Source organism: Aquarana catesbeiana, linkage group LG02, assembly GCF_042186555.1.
Source record: "Aquarana catesbeiana isolate 2022-GZ linkage group LG02, ASM4218655v1, whole genome shotgun sequence".
Taxonomy (NCBI): domain Eukaryota; kingdom Metazoa; phylum Chordata; class Amphibia; order Anura; family Ranidae; genus Aquarana; species Aquarana catesbeiana.
In genome coordinates this window covers 682,539,791-682,559,640 of record NC_133325.1, presented here as the reverse complement: position 1 = coordinate 682,559,640, position 19,850 = coordinate 682,539,791, and the positions used below count along the sequence as shown (strand labels likewise).

The following is a 19,850-nucleotide window of genomic DNA, read 5'->3' as shown; positions in this document are numbered from 1 at the left end:
GCAGTCTTAGACCGTCTCCTGTACTATGTCTGGGGGCTCTTGCTAACAGACTCTCTAACAGAAGCCCTCTGTGTGTGCATCAGAGAGACTCCCCTCCAGGTGTCATTAATGTACGCTCTTCCTATATTTTCTTTATTGTTAAAAGATTATGGGAGGATCCCAGGGTAACGAAGACTTCTGAGGAGAGCATCTCTGTGTTTGAAAAATAATAAGGAATGGGAAGTCTGGTCCCCGGCCAGGCTACCACAAAGGACATAGGGGCTATTGGGACTATCGCGGTAGGGTGGAAAAATAAATTGTGAATATGTGACAAATAGAAAATTGTAAAAGATAAAAATGGTTTATTTATACAACAATACTGGTCATTTACAAATAAAAACATAACAGTTTATATATGTCACCAAAACAGTTAACCCCCAGATATCGGAATCACAGTGGTGGTCATGCCTTGCAATCGTGGCCTGTCGGGACATGGGTAAGCAGTTTGGCTCTCTCTCTCCCCCCCCTTATGCAATAAATATTTTGTTTAAATGTTGCTATAATTGTAAGTTTTTTACTATCTCTGCCTCTTGGCAGTTATATTGCCATTTTGACCCTTTGTTAATTAATTAACAGACTCTCCTGAGGAAGCGGCTTTTGTCCGCGCAACTAGTCGAGTTACGTCTGTGATGAATTGTCCCACTGTGATTCCCCAATCTTGGGGTTAACTGTTTCGGTGACATATATGAACTGTTATGTTTTTATTTGTAAATGACCAGTATCTTTGTATAAATAAACCATTTTTATCTTTTACAATTGTCTATTTGTCACATATTCACAATTTATTTTTCCACTGTACCGCGATAGTCCAAATAGCCCCTATGTCCTTTGTGGTAGCCTGGCCGGGGACCAGGCTTCCCATTCCTTATTATTTTTAGAATTCTGGATGATGGTACAAGTTTATTTATTTCTATCTCTGACGACCCATTATAGAGACCATACTACTCTTTTGTATCTCTGTGTTTGAGTCGTTGCCATAGAAACATTTGTAAAGGGGAGGGGTTGGTAAGATGACCATGCCCATGTGGGGGCGCCAGTCTGTGACCCTAGGATCGGCCCTGGCTGCCTCTGCTACTAATAATTAACCTACCTTTCCTCCCTGACCCCCATTGACCAACGGGAGACCTACCTGCTACTACCTGGTTGAAATGTTTGGTACGTCCAGGTATGGGGGAGAATGTGACTACCTTCTCTTCCTCTTATGATGCAGTCCACAGCTCCTGTGCAGCAAACCAGCAGACCTGAGCACTGTCATAAGAGTGCAAGGGCAGGGCCATAGCCCTGTGTTGCTATAACATGGAACAAACCCTTGGCTTTCTAGTTAGGACTGCAGTGCATGAACAGCAAGTGAAATTATTTAGAAATGCTCTTCCATGCAAAACAATTTCAGATCATTTCCATGTTCTTTCCCAGTGTTTTTTGCCCAGGGGGACATTACATTGAGGTTGTCTAGGTCTTAATGCCTGGCCTTTACCAAATTGCCTGCATAAATATAGCCTAGAGTGCCATTGAAAATGTATGAAGATATTAAACTCTATAAAGACTTTGCCAAGTAATTGCCTTAAAAAAAAAAAATAAAAAAATCACGGCTGTCAAAAATCATGGATAGTCAAGAATGTCCCTCTCAAATAAAGTGCCCCTAACAATTTGGGAGATAAGTTTAACTACCTAAAGGCATTCGTTTTTGGGTATTACCTGAGGTTGTGCTGTATTAGTGCTGAAACTATAAATGTCATAATTTTCACAGTGGAAGGGTACAGTAATATTAAAATTGTAATTTCCTTCAGAATGCTAAATTTGGAATAAGATGCAGTATATTCCCATTAAGCAGAACACATTTTTTCCTCTTGTAAATTGCATTACAGCTTTCTAATGCTTGCTGATTTCATTTCTCTTAAGCTTTGCTGATGCACGGTGGGCTTCTTTGACAAAATGGAATAAGGGCAGAACATGGAATATGACTTTCTTATCATTAAAAAATCAAAATCAAATATTTTCAGAGAACTAAGGGGAAAAAACCTCAAAGGTGAAATAAATGAGAGGGGGTTAGAGGGAAGCTACTGCACATCTTTCACTCTGATGGAGTGTTGTGTCCCCATAACAGTTTTAGGGTGATTTATTATGACTTTAAATTGCATTTGCTGAATAATTGTCCTCTAACCTATGCCTTGTTGGGACTCTTGCACACGGTAGCACAAACTTATTTTTTTAGTTTTGGATAAAGTTGGGAGTTTTTAAACTTTATCTAAACCCAAAATCAAAAATTTAATTTATTGCAGCTTACCAGTATTGTGGTGAAGATGTTGTTAGATGTGGTGGCTGCCTAATTTTCCGCAATAACAGAATATTTCAGTTGATCTTGTCCAAAAATGTTGTGTCCTTTTCTTCTGACCATTTTCTGTGAGCATACACTGTCATGTACACAGCTCTTGGGGACGCATTATTAACACAGCAGTACTTCACTGAATGTGTTGTTACAGGTCTCAAAATGGAATTGTTTTAGCACCTAAAAAAGAATTTCCGGTATGCGTTTTAAAACATAGTTACACTGATCCAGCTTGAACCAGATTTTTTGGGTGCCCATGCCATTGTCTGGGTGACCTGGATCCTCTCATGGGCTCCAGAAGAGACCAGCGGCATTATTGCATCAAAGGTGTACATGAGTGATCAGCTGTGAGGTGGGTCTGGAGTGCAGCAGTCCTGTATGCCCAAAAGGGGTACTGTGAAGGGTCATGTGATGCCAGACTTAGGCGACCAAAAAAAATGTGTGTATATATATATATATATATATATATATATATATATATATATATACAGTATCTCACAAAAGTGAGTACACCCCTCACATTTTTATAAATATTTTATTATATCTTTTCATGTGACAACACTGAAGAAATTACACTTTGCTACAATGTAAAGTAGTGAGTGTACAGCTTGTATAACAGTGTACATTTGCGCTCCCCTCAAAATAACTCAACACACAGCCATTAATGTCTAAACCACTGGCAACAAAAATGAGTACACCCCTAAGTGAAAATGTCCAAATTGGGCCCAAGTGTCGATATTTTGTGGCCACCATTATTTTCCAGCACTGCCTTAACCCTCTTGGGCATGGACCCTCTTGGGCATGGAGTTCACCAGAGCTTCACAGGTTGCCACTGGAGTCCTCTTCTACTCCTCCATGACAACATCACGGAACTGGTGGATGTTAGAGACCTTGCGCTCGTCCACCTTCCGTTTGAGGATGCCCCCCACCTTTACCCTCAGCTTCTTTAGCAAGGCAGTGGTCATTTTGGAGGTGTGTTTGGTGTGGTTATCATGTTGAAATACTGCCCTGCGGCCCAGTCTTTGAAGGGAGGGGATCATGCTCTGCTTCAGTATGTCACAGTACATGTTGGCATTCATGGTTCCCTCATTGAACTGTAGCTCTCCAGTGCCGACTGCACTCATGCAGCCCCAGACCATGACACTCCCATCACCATGCTTGACTGTAGGCAAGACACACTTGTCTTTGTACTCCTCACCTGGTTGTCGCCACACACACTTGACACCATCGGAACAAATAAGTTTATCTTGGTCTCATCAGACCACAGGACATGGGTCCAGTAATCCATGTCCTTAGTCTGCTTGTCTTCAGCAAACTGTTTGCGGGCTTTCTTGTGCATCATCTTTAGAAGTGGCTTTCTTCTGGGATGACAGCCATGCAGACCAATTTGATGCAGTGTGCAGTGTATGGTTTGAGCCCTGACAGGCTGACCCCGCACCCCTTCAATCTTTGCAGCAATGCTGGCAGCACTCGTACATCTATTTCCCAAAGACAACCTCTGAATATGACACTGAGCATGTGCACTCAACTTCTTTGGTCGACCATGGCGAGGCCTGAGTGGAACCTGTCCTATTAAACTGCTGTATGGACTGTGCTGCAGCTCAGTTTCAGGGTCTTGGCAATCTTCTTATAGCCTAGGCCATCTTTATGTACAACAACAATTATTTTTTTCAGATCCTCAGCGAGTTCTTTGCCATGAGATGCCATGTTGAACTTCCAGTGACCAGTATGAGAGAGTGAGAGCGAAAACACCAAATTTAACACACCTGCTCCCCATTCACACCTGAGACCTTGTAACACTAATGAGTCACATGACACCAGGGAGGGAAAATGGCTAATTGGGCCCAATTTGGACATTTTCACTTAGGGGTGTACTCACTTTTGTTGCCAGCGGTTTAGACATTAATGGCTGTGTGTTGAGTGTGATGTGTGCTAGTTAGAAATGTCAATGGAAACATGAAAAATGCTTAACATGTGGGCTACATTTGCCAAAGACACACACAGTTCTCACATTCTTTTTCTGGTTTAAAACTTTTAATATAGCTTTTATAATGGTGCTTATAGAAACAGCTGGGTTTGCAAACAAGTCCTAGACAAAAAGATCCAGAACACAAGTACAACAAAATATATAATACGGACTTGTTAGCACCCAGTTCCAGTCAAAGTATGATTTTTACTTGTAATTTTTGTTGTGGCCTCTTTTTTACATTTTTATTGCTATATGTCTCCCTGTTGGGGGGGGGGGGGGGGGGGGGGGTGTCACTTCACTTCCTGTCCTGGTAACTACATAGAAAGTGAGGATATGTCTCCAACTGAGACGCAGACAGCAACTGAAAAAAAAAACAGAGGTGCTTGACATTTCTCACACTACTTTAAAAAGTTTTGTTACTGTTTGTGCTCTCACTGGAAACTTTTCTTCCTGTCCACATAGAAAACGATGGAAAATCTCTCCTATGGCTATAGAACAGCAATGAAAAAGGTGAGAGAGGACGTAATAATTCCCTACCCTGTACAAAAAAACAAATCCCAGGAGAAACAAGTATTGTGATTCAGACAATCATGTCTGACTACATAGCCATGTTTGTTTTCTTAGTTGAGGAAAGTAGAAAAAATAGCACTGGACCCGTATGGTTATCTTATTGGTATTGCTATCTTAACCGCTTCAGCCACGGAAGATTTGGCTGCTGAATGACCAGGCCATTTTTTGCGATTCGGCACTGCGTCGCTTTAACTGACAAGTGCGCGGTCGTGCGGCACTGCACCCAAACAAAATTGCCGTCCTTTTTTTCCCACAAATAGAGCTTTCTTTTGGTGGTATTTGATCATCTCTGCGTTTTTAATTTTTTGCACTATAAACAAAAAAAGAGCGACGATTTTGAAAAAAACACAATATTTTGTACTTTTTGCTATAATAAATATCCACATTTTTTTTTTTTTTTAAAGCTAATTTTTTCTCAGTTTAGGCCGATATATATTCTTTTACATATTTTTGGTAATATAAATCGCAATAAGCGTATATTGATTGGTTTGCGCAAAAGTTATAGCGTCTATAAAATAGGGGATAGATTCATAGCATTTTTATTATTATTATTTTTTTTACTAGTAATGGCGGCGATCTGCAATTTTTATCGGGACTGCGACATTATAGCGGACACATGGGACACTTTTGACACATTTTTGGGACCATTGGTATTTATACAGCGATCAGTGCTATAAAAATGCACTGATTACTGTAAAAATGTCACTGACCGGGAAGGGGTTAACACTAGGGTTTGTATGAACACTTGATCAGTCTCTTCACCCCTCAGAGAACTGGGATCTGTGTGTTTACACACACAGATCCCGGTACTCAGTGTGTCACGAGCAATCGCGGTAGCCTGGCGGTCATCGCGCCGCCAGGCACTCGCATTGGTTCTGGGGGCGAGCAGCGGGTGCCCCTAGTGGCCACAGGGCGAAGCGACATAGCATAACCTTGTTTCGCCCAGCCGCGCCATTCTGCCGCAGTGAAACTGCGGCGGCTGGTCGGTAAGTGGTTAAAGTATTGATGTTGATATAAATAATCTTGTTCCCAGCAATCAGCTTCTATACCCCAGAGGATCTCCACAGTCTCCTTGGCTTGTAGTGTAATGTAACAAACATGGAAATTGAAGCACCACACCACTTCTAAGAGGTCCAAATACAACTTTTTTCTGATAAGTCAGAGTGACAATCCAAAAGTAGCCAAGGCATTTCGGGGGTCCAAAAACACCCCCTTAATTTACAATGTGAATAGACTAGAAGTAACCTGCGTCTTAAATATTTTTTCTTTTAGTGTGATTACAAGCACAAGCCTTGTCAGCAGCTGCTTATATGAGCTTTAATACATTTTTCTAATGAATACAAATTCTGTATTCATTGTCATTTCATCATCTCATTATATGATACAGAATTACCCTTTTTAATACATAATAGTATTAACCTTGCTTTGTTAGCTGTGGTTTGGCATTGCATGATATTGCTAAATCTGTGGTCTACAAGATCCCTCAAATAATTTATATATATATATATATATATATATATATATATATATATATATATATATATATATATTTATAATTTTTTCTCCCTTCATCCCCTAATGTATCCCCTGCTAATTTTAGCCCCTAGATACATAACTTTACATTTTTTAATATTGAACTTTATCTGCAAAGAAGCTGCAACACCCCCCTATATTAAAATGTTTATTTAGAGATTAAGCTAAATTTCAGGATTTTGGAGAGGGAAGGTAACATGATTGTCAGCCCAGTGGTCCAGATAACGTTAGGGGTTAGGGTGTGTAAGCTGATAAATTTTATTTTTTATTTTTATGGTGAATGCCTTGTAGAGAAGCTGGGTCCTTGACATTGAAAACCACCATAGTAAGGAAACCAGGCACCGGAAGACCATTTACTTTAAAATACAGGTACAGAATGCATCATTACAAACATTTTCTGCATTTGGCTTTGCTCATTCAAATTCTTCTTTTCACCAATATTTTATTGGTGCGGAAAAAAGTTTAGTTGGCTGAGAATTGGATTGCCATGCTGTGCCAGCTGTCCCCAAATAGATACACTCTTCACAGCTTGTAGTCTTTCTTCCAGCCTGGCCAAGACTATAATGAAAGATGTTGTGTATGTTCCATTGTGAAGAATTCATGTAGTGTTTGTTTCCATGCAAGCAGGAACATCGGGCTAACAGCTCTGCAACAATATGTTTTTTTTTTTTGCATCTGCGTATGAAAACAAACAGAAGGAGGAATGCCCGCTAACACGAAAATCTTTTTTAAACCACAATTCAGATATTCCTGTCACTTTGGATGTTAAAATTCTCATTAGCACAAATTCATGTTTTATATGTCCCTCTACATAAGGATCCTCCTTGTCTCAGAGTCCCTCTTACATCAGAATCATCTTTAGAATCCCCCACATCAGGGTCCCCTTCAGCGCTCCTCCTTACATCAGGTTTTCCAAAGGGTTCTCTTTTACATCAGAGTCACCACTGGGAACACCCTTACATCAGGGTCCCGATCAGAGTCCCCTTTACATCAGGGTTACACATTACATCAGCGTCCCTCTTACATCAGAGTTTTTCCCTGTTCCCCTTGGTGCCTTTGCCTAGATACAGCTTCCTCCACTTCATCCAGGAACTAGGTATTATTCCTCCAGTATCTAGGTATTATAGCTGAGAATTGCACCCAAGAACTAGACAACACTAGCTTAGGTGCAATTCTCAGCTATAATACCTGGTGCCGGAGTAGAGGAAGCTGTATCTTGGCAGAGGCACCCAGGCGGGCTGGCAGGCGGTCTGTTGCATTTGGTGGCAAGACGTGGGATGCTTTCTGCGTTCTTGGACGTTCAAACCACCACCAGGATCTAAGATCTGGTTAACAGAAAAGGAGAGGTACAGATACCAGCTGCCATGGAAGAGGAATTCAGAAGGAGACTGCGAAAGATGTGGATGTAGCACAGGGGACCAGTGCAGGTCCTATTGGGATGGTATGATTCCGTCTACCGGTAACTCTGAAAGGAAGCACTAGACTGCAAGCAGCGCCACCAGGGGAAAATTCTCCCCTCTATCCATGAAGGGTACTGGTCACAGTATGAAGTGCGGGTGCTGTTATTGGGGGTAAACAACCGCACAAGGAGTGGACATCTGAGTTAAGCAGGCTGGTCTGGGCAGAGATGTGGCTGTATAAGTGTTAGAGTGCTGGCATGTAGCCCAAGTGTGCCCTTGGACAATGGACGACAGCCAGACTGAAGGCTTTGGCTATGGAGGTTTGTGGTTGAACTGGAGGCTGTCAGAGGACCCTTACTTCGGGAGCAATCCGGAGTGACATTTGGAGGAAATCATGGATTACAGAAACCGGGTGCTGAACATCTCGGAAGTGCTCTAGGCACAGGAAGAGTTGGAGGTTCTAGCCTTTCAGGAATGGGAGATCTGGAGATCACCTACAGACCGCTGCTAGACTCTGCTCAGTAGCTGGGCGGGGCTCCTTTTGCCTGGGACTATTGGGAAGTACCAGATTACAGATCTGAAATCTTGGCTGAAGTGTCAGCAACGGGGCAGAGTAACAGTGTGCTTTACCCACCTCCACCCGCAGCTATGGCAGATGCAGCAAGTATTGACGAACTGGTTTCCTGCACAGGACAAGTTTGTATGGTGGAATGCTTCTGTTCAGCAGCTGAATGAGGGTATGGGAGATGGAGCAGCTGGCTCACCTCCCCAATGGCAGTTCCACAGTGTTGGAGCTGAGGAAGCTGTCCTCCCTCCCCAACAGTCAGCCAGAGCAGAGGAAACTGTGTAGGGACTCGGGAGCGAAGGAAGTCATTCTCGCTCCACAGCGGGCATCCGGGAGCCCAGCAAATAGAGCAGCCTACTCATCTCCCCAGCAGCAGTTCAAGGACCTGGGAGAGGAGGAAGCCATCCTCGCTCCCTAGCGGCAGATCCACAGTCCAGGAGAGGAGGTGGCCGTCCTCCCTCCCCAGCAGCAGATCCATAGTCTGGAAGTGGAGGAAGCTCCTACTCCCAGCTGAAGCGCTGGCAACAGGGCAAAGAGCCGCTGGCCTCTGCCTAGCACCTACAGTGCCTCAATGGCTCCAGGGAGATGGGGCCAGTCGGCCCCTCTCCTCAGCAGCAGACCAAGCCCTGGAACTGTAAAGACCTCCCAGCTGAAGCTCTGGCAGCTAGACAGGGGGTTCCTGACCTCTGTCCACACCTCCCAATGGCAACTCTTGCCTGCAGGGGAAGATCATGTGGATCGACTGTGGGTTCACTCTGCCCAACTAACGCAAGTCCAGGACAGATGATGGTCTGGGACCTAGTTTAGTCTGCCTTTGGGAGGGGGGACGTGACAGGCCCAACCAGGACATGATTTTGGAGAGGACTAGTCTGCTTCTCCCAGTCAGAGCATGGAAAAGAGCTCAGTTAAGCCTCTAATCCAATGGAGAGAGCAGATAATTCTCTATTGATGGAAAACAACATGATGAATGCTGAGAGCAAGCCATTGGATTAATTCTCTGATAAAAAAGACAATAAAGCTTCCCTTCTGGAGTGGATGGAAAGGTGTAGTATTAATCTTGTACAGGTTAATGGTCAGAGGAAATATGGTGGCCCTCCTGCAGACTGGGTTGGAGAAACTCCTCCACTTGGAGCAGAAATATTTATCTACAATCTCCCTCAAGAAATCTATAAAGATAAATGAATTCCTGTTTTTCAGATTGTTGGAACATTGTATGAGTTTTGTCTTATGATGACTTTTCTAGTGGACAGATTACACAAGTAAAAACCAAACACCTGAAAGACAGCATGTGTACTGTACTTTGTGTGCTGGACTGTCTGGGGTGGGCTCCCTGACTAATAAAGATGGGTTGAACACCCCCTGGTTTGGTTTGTGCCAGAACTCTCAAACATCGCAAATGTTCGGACCCAAACCGCAAACTCTATTAAAGTCTATGGAACCCAAACTTATCATGGGTCCCCATTTTGAAGGCTTCCTTGCAAGTTATTAGCCATAAAAAGGGTATGGGGGTCTGGGTACTGCTCTGAAGGACATGTATAAATGCAAAAAAAAAATTTTCTTTAAAAGATTGTTTTTAAAAGAGCAGTGATTTTAATGATGCTTAAAGTGAAACAATAAAAATTCCTTTAAATATAGTACCTGAGGGGTCCGCTCAGTCTGCCTGTAAAGTGGCACATCTGTACCATGTATAGAACCTGCTGCAGCAAAACTGACATTTATAAAGAAAAAAAAAATTACATTTAAATGGATTTTCCCTGTAAGCTTTCTTTATTTGGACAAGCTGGAATTTAGACGCTGGACATGTGGGTAGCAAGGAATGTATTTTTATTTTTATTTTTTTATGCAGCAGCTGGGGCAGAGATATTTTCCTGCTATACACTACAGCTGGTGGTGTGCTGCTGGCAGCAGTGTTGCAAAGACCTGTGACACCCTTTGCTATACCATCATTCCTGTCATTGGAGGCTGCTGGGAGGTCATGAGATATAGTGGGGGTAGACATAAAAGGTGGAGTGAGAAGGAGAAGAATTGTGTCCCTCCCTTGGGTGTGGCTTTCAGGTGCTCTTGCAAACAGGCTGAGTGGTGGGAGGTTAAATGCCTTGTCAAGCATGAGGTACCCAAATGGCTTGATTTGCTTGTGGAAGAAATTGCAAATTGCAGTGCGATCGGCTGCACATGTAAAATAGGCCCACACAGCTAAGCTGTGGGAAGTGGTCCGGGAGATAACAGCTCCACAATCTGATGGAATAGGATAGCTGCTCTCTACTCTTCCACGATGGCTGCCTCTGGAGGACATCCTGTCTCGTTGGGGTTGTTTCTCCCCCTCACTTTCCTCCTCTGCTCTATACAGCACCCAAGTCGTGTCAGTGACCTCATCATCATCCCCTTCACCCTCATCATTATTGGAGCCAACCTGGCAATACGCTGGGGGAACATTACTGACAATTTATTGTTTATCAGTGTTCTCTCCTCTTTGTAGGCTCATGTTACTCCCTTCCTCTACCTCAGAACCAACATCAAAATCAAATAATGTCTGTGCATCCTCAAGAAGCAAGTGGCTGATGCTGTGTTCAAATAATTTAGCTGCATCTAAGCTAGTGTCTAGTTCTTGGGTGCAATGCTCAGCTATATTACCTGGTTCCTGGTTCCAGAGTGGAGGAAGCTGTATCTTGACGGAGGCACCCAGGCGGGATGTCACCCCCACATGAGGATCCCATCAGAGTCCCCACTTAAATTAAGGTCCCAATCAGAACCCCTCTTACCAATGAATGTGTAATTGGTTTCTAGGGCGCCAGTGAGAAACTGCTACGGAGACTGGGGGTAGTGGGAAACGAAGACCATGGGCAACCTCTGCTGACCTGAATCTGTGCACATTGAGAATAAACCACTGGCTTCAAATGTAGACCAGTAAATCTGTCGGTTGAAAGGGTAATTACAGTAATAGGGGGATATTAGAAGCATTTATCATTTTGTTTTTGTTCAAGTAACGAGGGAGTTTCGTTTGGAGTGTTTGACTATACTGTATATTCGCGTGACCATATAGCCTCTGTCATACATTACTTTCACTGCATCTCATTAAAGTATTTTGCACTGCTTGTGGGTATGATAACTCCTTATTGTAGAGAATTCTGTTCTTGCTTATATATTAATTGCGTTCATTTTTCTTTAGTTGCATTTTCTTCTATTCTTTATTGATTAAATGATATCCCAAGAACAAAAATGTAAGATATTGCAGCTTACCAGTCCTTAGTTGTGGTGGCGGCATTTTTTCTTTCTTTTTGCAGTCTTAGTACATTTTCTGACCTACAGATCCTGCCAAAATTCCAGTTATCAGATTATATATCAGTTTTCTGTAAACTACAACCCCCCTCATTTCATATGTAGTAAAGATAATGAAGAGAAGTGTTTGTAGTCTAAATCAGTAGGATAACAACACTGCTCCTCCATATAAAAATAGAATATTAATGCAGCCACCACATCTCAAGACTATTAATCTACAAAATCAAATTTTTATTATGGGTTTGGATACACTTTATGTCCCTTAATATACCTGTAAAAGAGAGAGATCTCCACCAAGTATAGAGTGTGGTGGTCCCATCCCTGGTATAATAGAACAGAGAAAAATGGAACCCTTCAATGGGACTTTAATAGCCCACCAACTCTTATGATAAAATGATAAAATGTTATGCATAACGGGTGGATAAATATCCAAACGTCTCAAAGTAGATGTGTCCTATGGATGTCCAGATCCAATGTGTGGATGCCTTCTGTGTGTCAGCGCTCAACACAGAAGGCACCCACACATTGGACCTGGACATCCATATTACACATCTACTTTGGGACGTTTGGATATTTATCCGCCCGTTATGCAGCCATATTAAAAAAGCTCTAACAATCACCTGTCCCAAGTAGCCTTGCCTAATACATACTTTATTGGAACTATGCAGTATCCTCTCTACTTTATAGATGCTGGAAACACAGTACATTTACAGCTTTTCCACTATTTTGGTCTGGCGTCCATAGAATACTGTACTTAACCCTGCCGCTTTTTTTGCTCGGACACGGAGTGCCGCATCAGTGATTTGGAGGACACTGTCAATCCCGTCCTTCCTGCAATAAAAACCTGCGCCACCAAAATTAAATCATTGGAGGACAAGGTGGATGATTTGGAAAACCGTCTGCGCAGTAACAACCTACACTTGGTAGGCCTGCCCGAGTGGGTTGAGGGTTCTGACCCGATATCCTTCCTGGAAAGTTGGTTTACCAAGGAATTTGGGAAGGACTATCTATCTCCCTGCTTTGTCCTGGAAAGCGCTCAGAGAGTTCCTGGCAGACTTCTCCCTGCAGGTAACCCTCCCAGTACCATGGTGATCGGTCTCATCAACTACTGGGACAGGGACTCCATTCTGTGCTCGGCTCACCTGAAAGGGAGCCTAAAAATCAATAATGCAACAGTGTCCCTCTTCCCTGACTTCTCCCCAGCTGTCTGTGCCTGGAGAGCCAAGTACCAACACATCAAGCAAACATTGAGGGAGGAGACCATCCAATACTCCATGTTATTTCCTGCCACGTTGACGGTCATCTACCAAGGCCAGGTACATTTTTTCCAAACCCCGTGTGAATGCTCTCTCCTGGTTTGAATCCCTGCATCAGCCTGGTCGTTTGTCTGACCGGGCACCTGAAAACTTATCTGTGCTCTTCCTCGAGTAATGTGTTCTATCCCTTCCATGCCAGCTTCTGGAATCACTGCTGGGGCAGGTATCTACAAATGCATTGGCCTGTCATGAGAATACAGATCCGCATCAGGGAGACTATGCTGCTATTGCTAGGTTAATCTTTGATCACTGAACGATCCAACGTTTGTTCATCGACTTTGGCTGTATTGGCCATGTTTCCTGTATCTATTTGCTGTTTGGGGTTTAAGCCCGCCCCTTGTTTTTGGGGCAGGTCAGGGGTTAAACTTTAGCTGTGGTTTTTACTACAAATGTCTATTCTTGATATAGCTTTAATGTTAGTTGGTATGAATGACACGTGTATGTTTGTGACTGTTTTTCACATTGCCTCCTCCTCCCCCTGGGTTTGCAGCCGTGTGGGGGCTGATGGACAACCCATAGTGCTGATTGCCCGTACCCTCCTTTCATTTGGTTTATTTTTCTCTATTTTATCATGTCTCAAGTCAAGTGCATCTCCTGGAATGCGCGAGGGATAAACTCTAAATTTTAAAGGGCCTTCCTTAAGGTACACAAACCACATATACAGGAAACACATTTAATGGGGTCCAAGATCCTCGCTCTTAAAAAACACTGGGTAATGCATGGGTACCACTCCACCTATTCCAATTAAGCCCGGGGAGTGTCCATTTCAATATGGAAAGGTCTCCCCTTTTCATGTGACCGCATTGTTCTGGATCCTAAGGGTTGATATGTTTTTCTCCTATGCACAGTATACGCTATGCCATATTGTTGGGGACATTAACTTGGTACTTGATCCAGGTCTGGACCGCTTGAAGCCTCTACTTTATGAATCTAGGCTGTTTGGTCAGTGGTGCACTTTCTTTGGGTATGTCAACCTATGGCAACAAAAAAATCCACAGTTAGGGTTTAGTCATGCCATCAGACATACCGTACTCTTTCCAGGCTGGACTATGCCCTTGGGACGCCGGATCTAGTCCCCTATATTCAGACAGTCTACTATTTAGCTTAGACAATATCAGACCATTCTGCCCTTTGCGTAGAACTATTACTAGTACATAGGCCCTCTTTTTGGCTTTGTAAGCTCAGTCCCCTCTGGATATGCACTCCTGATTTCCAGGAACCCATCCAACAGGACATGTCTCATTACTAGAGTGATAATGCCGGGTCCTCCTCCACAGGCCCCACATGGGATGTCTTTAAAGCAAATGTGCAGGGCTCCTATATCTCTAATATTGCTAGGCATAGGAAATCTACTTAGGCTACCCTTCGGTCCTTGGAGTCCTCCTTAGAGACAGCTAGAGCCCAGTATACTGCACTCCCCACTCCAGACTCTCATGGTGTCTTGGTAGGGGCATATAAGGCATTGGATCTTCATAGGGTTGACACAACTCAGGAACAACAACGTTGTTTGTCAGCAAGGTTACATGAGCATAGTGGGAAGAATGGCAAGATGCTGGCCTATCTTTCTCGCACGGAATATACGAAGAGGACCATACCACAAATCCAACTGCTCGATGGCTCAGTTTCATCGGATCCTTTGAACATAAACCAGACATTCAAGTCTTTCTATGAACGCCTATATTCGGACCCCCCCCCCAGCCAAACTTGAGTCGTTGGGGTTCTTTGAGTCCATCCAGTTCCCCCGAATCGGAGGACTCTCACAAACATATTTTGGATAAACCCCTGACGATCGAGGAAATTACAGAAGCCATATATTCTCTCCCCTCTAATAAGACTCCAGGGCTAGACGGTTTGCCTGCTGAATGGTACAAGAACTATGTAGAAGACTTAGTACAGAAACTACATTCTCTGTTTGGACAGGCATTAGAGGAAGGTGAGTTTCCAGCCTCTATGTGTGAAGCCCTGATTGTAGTGCTGCCCAAACCTGAGAAAGATAAATTGTTATGTGGGTCCTACTGCCCGAGCTCACTATTAAATAGTGATGTTAAAGTACTGGCTAAACTCTTAGCTACAAGACTACAAAAGGTTATTATTCACCTTGTCCACCGAGACCAGACGGGGTTCATGCCTGGGAAGAGTACGTATGGCAATATTTGTCGTCTTTATTTACATATTCATGGGGCGGCTACTGACCAAAAAAGTGGACTAATGTTATCATTGGATGTGCTGAAAGCCTTTGGTACTGTCAACTGGTCCTTTCTTTGGGAGACCATGCACCGCATGGGCTTCGGCCCCAAAACATCAAGTGGGTCCGCCTGCTTTACACTAACCCTAGGGCCATAGTTTGTACTAATAAGGATATATCTATCTATCTACCTAGGGCCAGTTTATGTACTAATAAGGATATATCTATCTCACATCCCCCCTGATGATGACACGTATGCCCTGTGTCAAAGATGCGTAGGGGAGAGGCCAGGACGGAGTGTTAGGCAGCAGCAGCTGTCGGTGCTGGAGGGACCCCGTATCCTCACTGTTACATCCATACTATTTGCTTGTTCAGAGTGATGCACTGACGCACCCTCAAAATGTGAGTACCCCCTTTGGGGGAGAGTTTTTTATCTGACCTTGGAATAAATATTTTAAACGATATTGCACTATATGGTCCCCTTTTTTTTTCCCTATTTATTGTTTGAGCCCATGCTGGAGCCTTAATCCTGTGATCCACATAGAGCCCTGGGTGGCTCAAAAGCGTTTCCTGACTTTGTCTAGCGACTTAGTCACATTCTCTAAGGTGAGCGTATTACCTTGGGGGGGTCACCTTTTGTTTCACCATCGCATGATCTGTGGCACGTGGATTTTTAGACACATTTGAATACATCACCATTGAAGATCACTTGTCTGTACTTTTTTGAAGGACTTTTTGTTCAATATATATTTAGTTCATGATGGACTGTTAAGTATATTCATTGCGGGACACTTAGCACTTTTGGTTGGCACATGTCACTTTTTAGCATCTGTTTTGCACTTATGAATTATTTTTGAAGCAAAAGTATTTATTATTATTAATATCATTATTATTATTACTTTACATGCTAATTGTACCGTTTATTTGTGCACATTATGTTCATTTATTTTATGCGATATAGTATATAGTGTGGCAGACACCTCTGCACTTATTTGTATATGTACTATATCTCTTTGTGCCATAATAGGGGCACGTTTAGCACACTCTAGTGCATCATTATATTTTTTATTTACTTGATATTTCACACGCAGTACAAGGCGTGATTCATGCATGCGGCTGTGTAGTGCTTATTTTTAGCACTAGTTTCATTGTGGCTCGTAGGACTTCTTCTCTTGTGTAAGGATATATCTGATGTTTTTTTCTTTACAGAGGGGAACAAGGCAGGGCCGCTCTCGCCGATACTGTTTGCACTGGCAATAGAGCCCCTTGCTCTGGCGGTGCGACAGACAGTGGCGGTGGGTGGCATCTGTTATGGGGAGCTGTCTGAAAAGATCTCCCTCTATGCGGATGATTCCTTAATATATTTAGATGGCTCGGAACAGTCCTTTGTCTCCCTAATGGGTGTTGTGGAGGAGTTCGGGAAGGTCTCCGGGCTACATGTTGGCTGGGAGAAATCTGTGGTGTTTCCTATTGAACCCAACCTTGATTATACTTGTATATCCCAATCCAAACTGATCATTCAGCCCACCTTTAAATATTTAGGGATTTATATAAACGCTGACTATTCAAGGATGTCTTTATTACGTTCCATTTAGAGAAGGTAGTGGAGTAAGACCCTTTGCCAGAGTAAGCCGATTTATGTTGATTGTGAGCAAGCTATCTTGCAACTGTTTGTTTTGCTGCCCAATTACTTCCAATGGATAAGATACACCAAAATGCATTTAGACAAATCTAACGGCACTTTGATTTTTTAGGGTCTTTTAGTTTGTGGTTTCATGCAGCTTTCATTTAAAAATGCTTGGCAAAATGAAGATCCTTGTTCAAACACTTCCTGCCTGTAATGCTGTCTCTATACTCCTGCATCTTCAGCCTGTCATATGTGCAACTGATATGTTAGGTCTGTAGCACTCCCCAAAGAAAAAAAATATATACCTACTATACATATACATATAATATCCATTTTCAGAAGTCTTAATGCCTCAAGTTGTTATGGAACCCTGGTCCTCTCAAATCTGACCTTTCTAACTTGGGTTTGTATGAATTTATTAAGGAAGAATTCCAGGTTTTTACATAAGCACATTGATCCAGCTTGGACCAATGTAACAATGCATATACCATATCTGTGGGATTCCCTGTTGCATCCTAAATGCTCAGCATGGGAACCATTAAGAGATAGCTTTGCATTTTCTCAATGAATGCAAGATGTTCTCCTATTAGATGAGGTGGGGACATAGGGCGGTGACATCATGCCCTCCACCTCTTCCAATCAGAGAATAGTTTGCATTCATTGAGAAAATGCAAAGCATTCTCTAAACAGCACCCATGCTGAGCACCTGAAGATATTTTGTACATCTCTGAAATACATGCACATTTTCACATGTTTTATCCAACATGTTTTAATTTTTTTATTTTTGATGAAGTAACACCAATAAACATGCCGACATAGAGGCAATAGTAACAGAAATAACATTTACAAGTTACAAGAATGTAACCAACAAGTAACCTAAACTTCGAAATCGAACCCCTTGTAATTTTACCCCAGAATGAAAGAGTGCTGGAATAGGGCAAAGCGATTCAGGCAACAACCAGTCCAAGAGAACAAGAGGAGGAAGGGGAAGATGAAGACCTGAGGGGACCTGAGACCCTAAAGGGATAGGGGAGAAACCAGGAAGGAGGGAGAAGGGGAGAGGGATGAGGGGCAGGGTCCCCACAGGCTTGGTTCACAAATCAGAAACAACAGAGATAGATCAGGCTCTAGGCATTCAGAATTGGTAAGACATAGCGAAGCCATGGTTTTCACATTTTAAGGAATTTGGTTTGAGAGTCCCTAAGGATGCTGGTTATTTTTTTTTTTTTTAATGCATGTGCATATGATTTTTGTTGGTGCGAAGAGGCTTGGGGTAGGTTAATGTAGAAGGATATTTTTGAATCCTTCGAGGTACTAAGGTGAAAAAGAGTTTGGAGTAGTCTAAATGTTCTGGCCCAAAATGCGGTTAATTTTGGACAGGACTACCACGTGTGGAGAACCTTTTTTTGTTGGCCACAGCCTCTAAAACACCTATTGTAGTCAGGAGGATTCGCATGAGATATTCGAACCGGTATCCAACACCACCTGAGAAATTGTATGTGGATTCTAGTGTGTAGAATGAACACTTTGTTACATTCGACCAGACCTTGCTTCAGTCCTGTAACTCCACAGGGGCCTGGATGTCTCCTTCTCTATGTTTCACATATGATAAAGATGAAAGAGGGCCTTGTGTGTTAAGATACCATATGCAACCGAAATAAGCCTTTATAGTCCAAGGGCATGTAGGCAAATCTGTTTAACCACAGTTTTCTTGTACAGGAAATCTAAGTGTTTCCGCAAAGTCATTATCCAATGCTGAACCTGCAAGTATGGGTAATGTTGTTATTATTATTATTATTATTCAGGATTTATATAGCGCCAACAGTTTACGCAGCACTTTACAATATAATATGTTCTGAGTTGGCATTGAAATGTGCCCCGAAAGAAGCCCAAGAAGGAACATTATGAAAGGTCAAGAACTGGTGTACATGCTGTACAGTAGATGAACCCAAGGGTGGTCCACCATGTGTACCAACCTATTTGTATCTCCCCAGCTCAGAAGGAATAGTGGATTTTTGCAAATTGGCAGCTAGGGTAAGAATGGAGACATAATGTTTCCAGTGTAGTTGACCGAATTCCACTGTTTCAAGCTGTGCCGCATCAAAGGGCTTTAAGATGGTGTGCGGATTTTGTGAGGGAGCAACAGCAGGGCTGAGATGGGGGTAGCATCACAATTCAAGAGTTTTAGAAATATCCAAAGAGGGGTATCTGTGTAGCATGTAGTAGAGAGTTGAGAAATGTGCACTGCTTGGTAATATTTTGCCATATTGGGGACACCTAAGCCCCCCTTGTAGATAAATGAAGGATGTAACCTGGATCACTAATATATGGAAGTAGTAGAGAATTTTCAGTAGGGGAAGGGAAGGGGAGTTCCATTTCTGCATTAAAGAGGTAATGGTGCATAAAAGGGGGGGGGGGGGTTATCCCTTTTAAACATGCTGCAAAATAAAAAAAGTTGATATACCAGAAATCTAGTCTGCTCTAACCTTCCTCTTTGACATGACAACACAGTTCTGAATTCCATATGTTAGCATGTGGTGTCAACCCTGTCTACTTCATTTCTTACATTTCTTATGGGTTATAAAAACACCCCCAACTCCAAATCTCCATAACCTAAAAGAAAAAGACAAAAAGCTGCAGTACCACCTCCAACTCATAATTAGAGGTATTAGCACCTACCAGTTTCCCTGGCTCATACCCATTGTGAGCTTACTCAGCATCCAAAGTTTCAAAAAAGAAAGCAGGCAACATGGTGAGGTCTGCAAATAAGTCTATTTATTGATGTACATGAAGTGCACTCCTTGAGAGGTGCTAGGAGTTAGATAAGTTAAAATTAGTTTGGTTTTTTGTTAGGTAAATTTAGTTGCCACTCTCTATTGATTTGGTAGGCAAAAAACATATTCTGCTCACTGTAATCGGTGAAGCTTCAATCGTCTAGTCAGGTCTGCTCAGTGTGCTCAGCTGCTGCTAGTCTAGAGCTTCATCTGTATCCAGGGAACTTGAGAAGTTTCTGGATGATGGGTGTGAAGCTATGCAGATGACAG

General features: G+C 42.7%; 1 protein-coding gene across 1 annotated transcript in view; it reads left to right on the top strand.

Moving 5' to 3' along the window:
- PITPNM3 (PITPNM family member 3) overlaps positions 1-19,850 on the top strand; it is a 1,020,867-nt gene that overhangs the window by 359,229 nt on the left and 641,788 nt on the right. The gene's annotated exons all lie outside the window — the stretch shown is intronic.